Raw genomic sequence first — 13,031 nt, 5'->3', positions numbered from 1 at the left:
CACCTCCCCACTCCCCCCAGTCCCTCACCCCCTTCAACCCACAGTTTGATCTCTATATTTAAGAGTCTCTTATGGTTTGCCTCCCTCTCTGTTTGTAAGTTATTTTTCCTTCCCTTCCCCCTTTCTGTTTAGTTTCTCAAATTCCACATATGAGTGAAATCATATATCTGTTTTTCTCTGATTGACTTATTTCACTTAGCATAATACCCTCCAGTTCCATCCACATTGTTGCAAATGACAAGATTTCATTCTTTTTCATTGCCAAGGAGTATTCCATTGCATATATACACCACATCTTTTTTTTTTTTTAAACGTTTTATTTATTTTTGAGACAGGGAGAGACAGAGCATGAACAGGGGAGGGTCAGAGAGAGGGAGACACAGAATCTGAAGCAGGCTCCAGGCTCTGAGCTGTCAGCACAGAGCCCGACGCGGGGCTCAAACTCACAGACCGCGAGATCATGACCTGAGCCGAAGTCGGCCGCTTAGCCGACTGAGCCACCCAGGCGCCCCTATACCACATCTTCTTTATCCATTCTTCAGTTGATGGACATTTGGGCTCTTTCCATAATTTGGCTATTGTTGATAGTGCTGCTGTAAACATTGGGGTACATGTGCTCCTATGAATCAGCACTCCTGTATCCTGGGTCATAGGGTAATTCTATTTTTAATTTTTTGAGCAACCTCCACTTTGTGTTGCAGAGTGGCTGCACCAGTTGGCATTCCCACCAACAGTGAAAGTGGGTTCCCCTTTTTCCACATCCTCACCAACATCTGTTGTTGCCTCAGTTGTTAATTTTCGCCACTCTGACTGGTGTGAGGTGGTATCTCAGTGTGGTTTTGATTTGTATTTCCCTGGTGATGAGTGATGTTGAGCATCTTTTCATGTGTCTGCCATCTGGATGTCTTCTTTGGAAAAGTATCTATTTATGTCTTCTGCCCATTTCTTCACTGGATTATTTGTTTTTTGAGTGTTGAGTTTGGTAAGTTCTTGATAGATTTTGGATACTATCCCTTTGTCCTATATGTTATTTGCAAATATGTTCTCCCATTCTGTCAGTTGCCTTTTAGTTTTGTTGATTGTTTTCTTTCTTGTGCAGAAGATTTTTACCTTGATGATGTCCCAGTTCATATTCTTTTTATTTCCCTTGCCTTCAGAGACATGTCAAGTAAGAAGTTGCTGTGGTCGAGGTCAAAGAGGTTGCTGCCTATTTTCCTCTAGGATTTTGATGGTCTCCTGTCTCACATTTATGTCTTTCATTCATTTTGACTCTATTTTTGTGTATGATGTGAGAAAGTGATCTGGTTTCATTCTTCAGCATGTTGCTGTCCAGTTCTCCGAGCACCATTTGCTAAAGAGACTGTCTTTTTTCCGTTGGATACTCTTTCCTGCTTTGTCAAAGATTAGTTGGCCATATTTTTGTGGGTATATTTCTGGGTTCTCTATTCTACTCCATTGGTCGATGTGTCTGTTTTTGTGCCACTACCATACTGTCTTGATGATTACAGCTTTGTAATAAAATCTAAAGTCTGGGATTATGATGCCTCCTGCTTTGATGTTTCTTTTCAACAATACTTTGGCTATTCGGTGTCTTTTTTGGTTCCATACAAAATTTAGGATTGTTTGTTCTAACTCTGTGAAGAATACTGGTTGTATTTTGATTTGGATTGCACTGAATTTGTAGATTGCTTTGGATAGTATGGACATTTTAACAATATTTGTTCTTCTAATCCATGAGCATGGAATGTTTTTCTGTTTCTTTGTGTCTTCTTCAATTTCTATCATGAGCTTTCTATAGTTTTCAACGTGCAGATCTTTTATCCGTTTGGTTAGGTTTATTTCTAGGTCTTTGTGGGTTTTGGTGTAATTGTAAATAGGATCTATTCCTTGATTTCTCTTTCTGCTGCTTCATTATTGGTGTATAGAAATGTAACTGATTTCTGTACACTGATGTTATATCCTGCAACTTTGCTGAATTCATGTATCAATTCTAGCAGTTTTTTGGAGTTTTTGGGGTTTTCTATGTAGAGTATCATGTCATCTCTGAAAAGTGAATGTTTGGTTTTCTTGGCCAATTTGGATGCCTTTTTTATTTCATTTTGTTGTCTGATTGCTGAGGCTAGGACTTCCAACCCTATGTTAAACAACAGTGGTGAGAATGGACATCCCTGTTGTGTTCCTGATCTCGGGAAAGTTCTCAATTTTTCCCAACTGAGGAGGATATTAGCTGTTTGACTTTATTTATGGCTTTTATGATGTTAAGGTATGTTCCTTCTATCCTGACTTTCTTGAGGGTTTTTATTAAGAAAGGATACTATATTTTGTCACATGCTTTTTCTGCATCTTTTGACAGAATCATATGGTCCTTATCCTTTCTTCTATTAATGTGATATATCACGTTGACTGATTTGTGAATATTGAACCAGACTTGCAGCCCAGCAATGAATCCCAGTTGATCATGCTACCAATTCTTTTAATGTACTGTTGAATCGATTTGCTAATACCTTGTTGAGAACTTTTGCATCCATGTTCATCAGGAATATTGGCCAGTCATTCTCTTTTTTAGTGGGTTCTTTGTCTGGTTTAGGAATCAAGGTAATGCTGGCTTCATACAATGAGTCTGGAAGCTTTCCTTCCATTTCTATTTTTTTGGAACAGCTTGAGAAGAATAGGCATTAACTCTGGTTTAAATGTCCAGTAGAATTCCCCTGGGAAGTCATCTGGCCCAAGACGCTTATTTGTTGGGAGATTTTTGATAACTGATTCAATTACTTTGCTTGTTATGGTCTATTGAGATTTTCTTTATTCTCGTTTGAGTTTGGGTAGTGTGTGAGTGTCTAGGAATTTGTCCATTTCTTCCAGATTGTCCAGTTTGTTGGCATAGAATTTTCCATAGTATTCTCTAATAATTGTTTGTATTTTTGTGGTGTTGGTTGTGATCTCTCCTCTTTCATTCGTGATTTTATCTATTTGGGTCCTATCTTTTCTTTTTGAGAAGTTTGGCTAGGGGGTTATCAGTTTTTTTTATTACTATTATTTTTTATCAATTTTGTTTATTCTTTCAAAAAACCAGCTCTTAGGTTCATTGATGTGTTTTACTGGTTGGTTTTTTGTTTTTTTTTTTTTTTTTTCATTCTATATTGTTTATTTCTTTTCTAATCTTTTTTATTTCTTCTGCTGGCTTTGGGTTTTCTTTGCTGCTTTCTAGTTCCTTTAGGTGTGAGGTTAGGTTCTGTATTTGGGACCTTTCCTAGATAGGTCTGTACTGCAATGTATTTTCCTCTTAGGATGGCCTTTGTACTGTCCTTCTTTCATTTTCATTTGCTTCCATATATTTTTAAATTTCTTCTTTAATTTCCTGGTTGACCCGTTCATTCTTTGGTAGGAGGTTCTTTAACCTTCATGTATTTGGGGGCTTTGCAAATTTTTTCTTGTGGTTGATTTCAAACTTCATAGTGTGATCTGAAAATATTCCTGGTATGATCTCAATCTTTTTATACTTGTTGAAGGCTGTTTTGTGATCAGTATGTGATCTATTTTTGAGAATATGCCATGTGTACTTGAAAAGAATGTGTATTCTGCTTTAGGATGAAAAGTTTTGAATATATCTGTTAAGTTCATCTGGTCCAATGTGTAATTCAGAGCCATTGTTTCCTTACTGGTTTTCTGCCTAGATGATCTGTCCATTGCTGCAAGTAGAATATTAAAGTCCCCTACAATCACGATATTATTATCTATACATTTATTCATGTTTGTGATTAATTGATTTGTATACTTGGATGCTTTCACATTGGGGGCATAAACATTTACAACTGTTAGCTCTTCTTGATGGATAGACCCCTTAATGGTGATACAATGCCCTTCCTCATCTCTTGTTACAGTCTTTTTTTTTTTATTAAATTTTTTTTTTAACATTTATTTATTTTTGAGACAGAGAGAGGCAGGGCATGAATGGGGGAGGGGCAGAGAGAGAGGGAGACACAGAATTGGAAGCAGGCTCCAGGCTCTGAGCCATCAGCCCAGAGCCCGATGTGGGGCTCGAACTCACGGACGGCGAGACCATGACCTGAGCTGAAGTCGGACGCTTAACCGACTGAGCCACCCAGGCGCCCCTACAGTCTTTGTTTTAAAATCCAATTTGTTTGATATAAATATGGCGACTCTGGCTTTCTTTTGACATCCAGTAGCATGATAGATGGTTCTCCATCCCCTCACTTTCAATCTGCAGATGTCCTGAGGTCTAAAATGAGTCTCTAGTATGCAGCATATAGATGGATCTTGCTTTTTTTCTTTTTTAATCCATTCTGATACCCCATGTCTTTTGATTGGGGCATTTAGTGTATTTGTATTCATAGTAATTATTGAAAGATACGGATTTAGTGTCATTGTGTGTTCTGTAGGTTTCATGCTTGTGATGATGTCTCTGGTGCTTTGTAGTCTTTGCTGCTTTCCATTCACAGAGTTCCCCTTACGATCTCCTGCAGGGCTGGTTTAGTGGTCATGGACTCCTTTAGTTTTTGTTTGTCTGGGAAAGCCTTTATCTTTCCTTCTGTTCTGAATGACAGCCTTGCTGGAGTCTTGGCTGCATATTTTTCCTATTCAGCACATTGAATATTTCCTGCCACTTCCTTCTGGTCTGCCAAATTGCAGTGGACAGGTCCACTACTACCCTTTTGTGTCTACCCTTGTAGGTTAAGGCCCAGAATTCTGTCTTTGTATTTTGCCAGTTTCACTATGATATGTCATGGTATTAACCTGTTTTTTATTTTGAAGGGAGTTCCCTGTGCCTCCTGAATTTGGATGTCTGTTTCCTTCCCCAGATTAGGGAAGTTGTCAGCTCTAATTTGTTCAAATAAACCTTCTGCTCCTTTGTCTGTCTTTTCCTCTTCTGGAACTGCTATGATACAGGTATTATCTTATTTTATTGAATCACTTAGGTCTCTAATTCTCCCCTCGTGGTCTAGTAATTTCTTTTCCCTCTTTTTTTTCAGCTTTGCCATTTTCCATAATTGTATCTTCTATCTTGCTTATTCTCTCATGTGCTCCTTCATCCTTGCTGTCACTGCATCTAGTTTATTTTGCATCTCATTTACAGCATATCTGAATTCATCATGACTATTTCATAGGTCTTTGATCTAGGCAGCAATAGATACTCTGCTGTCTTCTATGTGTTTTTCAAGCCCAGCTATTAGTTTTATGACTGTTATTCTAAATTCTTGTTCAGATATATTGTTTATATCCATTTTGAGCAATCCTCTATTCTTTATTCCTGGAAATTCTTTTGAGGAGAATTCTTCCATTTCATCATTTTGGCTCACTTTCTGTCTTTTACATCTTTCAATGGCTTGTTATGTGTCCACCTGCAAGTACTACCATATTAGAAAGGAGTCATACACTGTCCAGGACCTGGCACTTCAGGAAGTGTTTTTGGGGTGTGTTGTGTCTACCCTGTTGTTACATCTTTGGCTGTTCTATCCCACTGCTTGGAGTGGTGGATTGTTTGGACCTTCCACCAGGTGTGCTTTGATTTGTTCGTTGAAGTAACCCAGAAAAAAGGAAAAACAGCACGTGAACCTTATCCCATACAAAGAGAGAAATGAAAGGGGCGGGGGGGGAAAAAAAGGCTAGGCAGAGAATCAAAGAAACTATAAGGCTTAATCCAGAGAGAGAGGAAAATAAAGAAGAAAGAGATACAGAAAAGGTGTAAAAAGAATAGAATAAAAATGCCTGGTTAAACAAATGAACACCTAGAACAGAAAGAAAAAAAGGATATGTGTGTGTGTGTGTGTGTGTGTGTGTGTGTACTTATATGTATATACACTTTTATGTGTAAACACATGCACATACATATATATGTATATGTAAATATATAAAAAATAAGAATTGACCAAAAATGAAAGCAGAAACTATGAGCCTGATTCCAAAGGGAAGAAAAAAAAAAATCAGAGGGTAGAAAGTAAAAGAAGGGAAGAGAGAAGGAAAGAAAAGAAAAAAAAAAAAGAATATTTAAAACAAACTAGACTAACATATAAAACCACAGGACAGTTGTCTGTTGGTGCCTGGGATCAGTGGCTATGCTGATCTCGAGGATAGACTATCTGGTTTGGTTAGTGTTGGCCCTACTCTGGTAGAAAAGCCGTTATCAGGCATGGAGGAGTGGGGTTTGGTGCAAGTGGGTCCTGCCTCCACTGGGGGCCACTGTCCTGTTCCCTGAAACTCCATTGTGTTGGTGATGGGGGGGGGGGGGCAATGGCGACACCCAATTCTCTCCTCCCCAGACTGGATGTTTCAAACCCTGCTAGTCAGGCAGCCCTCATAGGGTAGCATGGGCAGTCTGCCTGCCCCACTCCACAGTCCTGTGCACATCCTAGGCTCTCAGCTGGGATGAAAACCTGGTGACTGAAAGGATCCTGTACCACGTGGACCTGTTCTGGGGTAATACCATCCAGGCACCCCTAGAATATTTTATTTATTATTGTTTATTGTGATTTACGATGATGATCTTTTATCATATTTTATGCAATAGAACTGACATGCACCACTTGTTAATATTGTGAAATGCCTATTCTTCATGGGCACAAATAATTTTATAACAGGTATTTATAAAATTTAGTTTGGTAAACATTGTTTTATTAAATTCTTCATTTTCTCAATGCTATATTTATTTTGCAATTCTGGATTCTCATTTATTTAGATTATCCATCAGATAAGCTTGGTTTGGATTACTTACCATTGTAATATACTATCTGTCCTTCAGCATTTATTTATATGACATATACAGAAAATTATGTATAATACTTTTTTCTCATCGGTTATGAGAAATGTATTTACTGCCAATTGGTATGTGCTTTGGGGTCATGGTGGAAAAATACTGTATCTTAGAACAAGTGTGGGCAAGGATGTGGAGAAAAAGGAACCCTCTTGTACTGTTGGTGTGAATGCAAATTGGTACAGCCACTGTGGAAAAGAGTATGAAGGCTCCTCGGAAAGTTAAAAATAGAGCTACCTGGGGTGCCTGGGTGCCTCAGTCAGTTGACTGTGTGACTTTGGCTCAGGTCATGATCTCATGGTTTGTGGGTTTGAGTCCGATCTCAGACTGGACTCTGCACTGACAACTCAGCCTGAAGCCTGCTTCCTATTCTTTATATCTCTCTCCCTCTACCCCTCCCCTGCTGGTGCTCTGTGTCTCAAAAATGATTAAACGTTAAAAAAAAAAAAAAAAAAAAAGCTATCATACAATCCCCTAATCACACTAGTGGGTATTTACCCAAACATTACAAAAACACTAATTCAGAGGGATACATGTACCCCTATGTCAGTAGCATTATTTACAATAGCCAAATCATGGCAGCAGCCCAGGTGTCCATCGGTAGATGAATGGGTAAAGAATATATGGTGTGTATGTGTGTGTGTGTGTGTGTGTATATATATATATACACACACACACAATGGCATATTATTCAGCCATAAAAGAATGTAATCTTGCCATTTACAACTACATGGATGGAGCTAGACAGTATAATGCTCAATGAAATCAGTCTGTCAGAGAAAGACAACCATATGATTTCACTCGTATGTGGAATTTAAGAAAGAAAGCAAACAAGCAAAGGGAAAAAAGAAAAGACAAACCAAGGAACACTTTTTTAAAGCTTATTTATTTTAAGAGAGAATCCCAGTGCACTCCACACTGTGCAGAGCCCGATGCAGGGCTCAAACTCATAAACCATGAGATCATGACCTGAGCTGAAGCCAGGCACTTAACCCACCGAGCCACCCAGACACCCCAAGAAACAGACTCTTAACTATAGAGAACAAACCGATGGCACCAGAGGGGAGGTGGGTGGGCCATGGTTCAAGAGGTGATGAAGACGAAGGAGCACACGTGTCCTGATGAGCCCTGGGCGATGAGTGCAAGTGCCGAGTCACTTTATTGTACCCCTGAAACTAACAGAACACTGTATGTTAACTATACTGGAATTTAAAAGGAAAGAAAAATACCCTTTGAGAGCTAACATAATTTTGTACAGCGTGAGTGTTTTTGTCATTGGGTGTTTGAAACCAGGCTATCCTGAGATTAATTTGTATTACAGATGAGCACTCTTTAGTAAAAAATCCTGTTCCTTTAGGTATTCCTAAAATTTTGGAGATCATGGAAAAGTTTTATAACCGTGCTCAGTACAAGTATTACTTTTATTGTTATATGTTGAGAACATAACATTACATTTGTTAGCAAACTGTAATTAAGAGGATACCTCTGGCTCTTTATATTTTGTAGATGTTTCTCCTACACACGTGATCAAGAAATTACAACCAAAGGAGTATAGTAATACAGGAGAAGTATTCCAGGCAATGATGTTGGAAAGACAAAAGGCCACGAAATCAAAGATTTTGCTTCAGGGAAATCCAGAAAAATGTGCATGACTTTGAGTGGCCGTGGAGAGACGATGAAATAAATTACAAAGACATGCCTGTAACCTGTAAATATAGTCTCACTGATAGAAGAGATCAATCTGGTACAAGGGATGCAGGAAACAAGCCTGTTGTAAATAGGCCTGGATTAAGCTTTCAGGATGAACGGCACGTGTTTCATACTGAAGGGAAAATGTATGAATGTAATCAAGTTGATAAGTGTGTCAACACTGGTTCCTCAGTTTCACCACTTCAAGAAATTTCTCCTAGTGTCCAAACCAACATTTCTAATAAACATGGGAGTGATTTTATTCACCCTTCGACACTAACACATGATGAGAAATCACATGGGGAAAAACCTTACAAATGTCATGACTGTGGCAAAACCTTTAATCAGGGTTCACACCTCACCATACATCAGATAATTCATACAGGAAAGAAACCATATAAATGTCATGTATGTGAAAAGCTCTTCAGTCAAAATTCACACCTTGAAAATCACCAGAGAAGACAACTGGACAGAAACCTTACAAATGTAACAGGTGTGGCAAAGCCTTTAGTGTACGTTCAAGCCTAACAAACCATCAGCTAATCCATACTGGAGAGAAACCTTACCAATGTAGTGAATGTGGCAAGGCTTTTTGCCAGAGTTCAAAACTGGTAAAACATCACAGAATTCATAGTAGAGAGAAACCACACAAATGTAATGAGTGTGGTGAAGCTTTTATCCAAAGTTCAAACCTGGTTGACCATCAGAAAAGTCATACTGGAGAGAAACCATATAAATGTATTGAATGTGGCAAGGCCTTCAGGATTCACCAGAGAATTCATGCTGGAAAGAAACCTTTCAAATGCCATGTGTGGCAAAGCCTTTACTCAGGGCTCAAACCTCACTAAACATCAGATAATCCATACTGGAGAGAAACCTTACCGATGTAACGAATGTGGCAAAGCCTTTACCAAGCGTTCACACCCTAGGCATCATGGGAGAAATTATACTGGAGAGAAGTCATATCCATGTGTTGAATGTGTCAAGACCTTTCGGTAATGGTCTGACATCAGGATTCACCAAAGAATTCATGCTGGACAGAAACCTTTCAAATGTAATGAGTATGGAAAAGCCTTTACTCAAGGCTCACACCTCAGTACACATCAAATAATCCATACCAGAGAGAAACTTTATAAGTGTAATGAGTGTGGCAAGGTCTTCAGTCAAAATTCACACCTTATAAATGCCCGGAGAATCCATACGGGTGAGAGACCTTTCAAATGTAAGGAGTGTGGCAAATCCTTCAGCATCCATGCAAGCTTAAATAAACATCAGGTAATCCATACGGGCGAGAGACCTTACAAATGTAATGAGTGTGGCAAGGCTTTTATCAGGGGTTCACACCTTAGACTTCATGAGAAAATTCATTCTGGAGAAAAAAACATACAAATGTATTGAATGTGGAAAGGCTTTTAGACAATGGTCTGACCTCAGGATTCACCAAAGAATTCATCCTGGAGAGAAACCTTACAAATGCCACGAGCGTGGCAAAGCCTTTACTCGAGGCTCACCCCTCACCAGTCATCAGATAATCCATACTGGAGAGAGCCTTATAAATGTACTGAATGTGGCAAGGCTTTTAGGTATTGCCTTAAACTCAGGGTTCACCAAATCGTTCATATTTACAAATCCAACAAATGTAGCAAAGTTTTAAATTAGTACTCTTCACTAGATATGAGTAAATCTCCTGGAGAGAAACCACACATGTGTAATGTGTGTGGCAAGGATTTTACCCAAAGATCAAAATTGCAGGAACATACTAGAGCATTTACCTTATAAATGCAATGAGTGTGGCAAAGCTCTTAGCTTGAGTTCCAAGTATTTTGCAACAAGAGTCGATGTTGAAAGGAAACCATGTAAGTGTTTGTGGCAGGGCCATTATCCAGTCCTTGGAGAGAAATCACAGAAAACTAATGTGCGTGCTAAGGCTTTTGCCCCAAGGCCAAAACATCAGAGGATTTATATTGAAGAGCCACCTTACAAATGGAAATAATGTCATAAGGCTTTCATTAAATGGTCACACCTTTGGAGTAATGAGAGAATTTATGCAGGGAAACTATACCAAATATGCTGAATGTGGAAATACCTTTAAGAAACTGTGTGTCCTTAGGATTCACCAACAAATTGGTACTGGGGAGATTCCTTGCAAATCCTTACAAATATGATAAGTATTTTGACCAGTTCACAGAACAGACCACACATTAGAGAATCCAGGAATAATTGGATCCAACTGGAGTAACTAGGACTTTAGATCTTGGAGATTAACCTGAAATGTTCCACACTGCATGATAATTATGTCAAAAATTGTTAAAACTCCTATATCATGGGAACAAGGACGTGTGGAAGTAGCTCATGATTTTCTGTGTATAAGATACCTGAGTTTTCTTGAAAAGGCTATATTTTATGAGTTTGAGTTACATTTTATTTATGAGTTTCACCCTCAAGTTTGAAATCTGTTGATCTTAAGCCTTTCCTGATGGTCTCTGAGGAGCAGTCATAAGATGAAGGGGCCTACTTCATTGTGTGTGACCCATCCGTATCCGTGTTCCCTGGAACAGCAAGGACACGGAGTTGTCAGATTCAATTTTGTGTGAATTTGCATGGGGTAGGGGCAGAGAATAATGCAAAATCACCCTTGAAGTTGTCATGCATGTTATGATCAGGGCACTCTTCTCTAGATGAGTTACAGGGACTGACCTTTTCATGCAATGATGGTGATTGTTTGCTAGGGACGGATTATGTGGTAGAAACAATGCAGGGGAAGATAGTCATAGCTCTGCGATACTATCAATGACAAACTGATGGATCATTAATGCCATTCCTTTTTTTTGGAAAATGAAGGGAGCAGTTATCTGAGAGGGCAGTTGAATCCAGAGAACCAGAACAGTATGTTCATGATTCATAGTTAACTCCTGCCATTACATTTTGCTACTATTTTCTGCAGGATGTATCACAAGTCTCACGTTTTCATTAATAAAGCTTAAATAATTTTTCCCCATAACCCTGAAGAAGTCATGTTCTTTTTCTAACATAGTTTTATCCCACCTCTATAGAGTACTTTGTAACACATACTAACAACTTTTAGGCTCTCAAGGTTGAAGAAACCTATAATAATTTCCTTCCAGGATGGAATTAAAGAACAGACAGTTTGAGGATTATATACTTAAACTTTGCACTTGAGTTCTCTCCATACTTTGCTGCAGGATATTTATGTAGTTACAATGAAATGCCACAGCAGTGCAAGTTCAATATTCTGATCCCCTAAAACCTGCCCCCCATTCATGAATATGCACCATATGATTCTATTTCATGTGTTTTGTGCCCAAATAAAACCCATGGTTTCCACCATGATGTAAATAAAATGAAAATAGGAACATAGTACACATGAAAAATTCGGAAATAAAATAATTTCAGAAATAAGGCCAAAAATAATTGTTTTGAGCTTGGAGCACTAAAGAAATAATTTAGAATGAACAATATACAATGGGAACGTTTGTTTCATAGTTAAACTAGAAATTTCACATATTCATTGCCTAACACATTTTTTGTTAACTTCCACTTGTGGCCATCCACTGGAACAGATGGAACCCTAACCAAAGTTGGGTTTGGATATCGAGACTGGTGGTGCCATGCCCTAAAAGTGTGATGAGAACACATGTAATTAAGATTTCTAGGGAGAGCACAGACTTCCAAGCTGGTCAAAAAAAAAAAAAAAAAAAAATGGCTTGAGGGAACAGGAAACGGTGAGTGGTTTGGTGTGTTTTGGGTGGTGACTGGGTGGAGCTGGGGGGAGGATGCCTTCTGTGGTTTGAAGTTCTGGCTGATACCAAAGGAAGCACCAGGCTTTTCTCTCAGCTTGGGCAGGTGGGCAGAACAGATGTGGTGGTGAGGCTTAAAAGGTGTCAGTCATCAGCCACCAAAAAATGGATACTCTTTAGTAATACACTGAATATGTAGTCTTGAAACTCCTGATTTTTTGGTTGGGAAGGACAAACTTTTCTTCATGCTAATTTATTACATCCCTTTTCCTTCTGTACACCTAGATTCCATTGTATGATGTGCTTGTTGAAATGCTTATAGAATACTATTGAGCTAAATTGCCTTAAGATATTTTTATAATAACTTAATGAAGATGTTTGGAAATGTTTATTAGATCATAAATGTTACTAAACAATTTTATTAGAACAATTTTCCAGAGGATTTTAAAATGTGAATTTCAAAGTATGGTCTTGAGCAATTTATTCCATGGCTCATTTTCAACTGTAGTAAAACTTCTTTTTTTTATACAATTTTCCCTTGCCATTATCTTTTCTTTCCACACATTGTGACCCAGATTATATGTTTCATTTACATTTTTTTCCCAGTTTACACCAAGGGATACATAAGTCAGTGGGTTGTTGGGAGACTCTTGTGACGTGAAAAATGCATATGAGATGGTGACAGGTACAAAGTAGGTGCTAAATCTGAAGAGTTCCTTCAGGTCTTGAGTGAAGTAACTTGAAACGTCTTAACTGTAGTAGTTGGCTGTGGTCTGGTGCTTGGAAACCAAGTGTGTGGAGGTTAACGAGCACAC

At 38.5% G+C, this 13,031-nt stretch overlaps 1 pseudogene across 1 annotated transcript in view; it reads left to right on the top strand.

Annotated features, from left to right (window-relative positions):
* LOC144614606 (uncharacterized) overlaps positions 1–12,594 on the top strand; it is a 34,347-nt pseudogene extending 21,753 nt beyond the window's left edge. Inside the window, exon 4 of the transcript XR_014136175.1 lies at positions 8,276–12,594. The product of XR_014136175.1 is annotated as an uncharacterized LOC144614606 (transcript). The remainder of the gene's footprint in view (positions 1–8,275) is intronic.
* The last annotated feature ends 437 nt before the right edge of the window (positions 12,595–13,031 follow it).

This window comes from Panthera onca, chromosome E2 (genome assembly GCF_046562875.1).
Source record: "Panthera onca isolate mPanOnc1 chromosome E2, mPanOnc1 haplotype 2, whole genome shotgun sequence".
Taxonomy (NCBI): domain Eukaryota; kingdom Metazoa; phylum Chordata; class Mammalia; order Carnivora; family Felidae; genus Panthera; species Panthera onca.
This window is presented reverse-complemented; position numbering and strand designations above follow the sequence as displayed.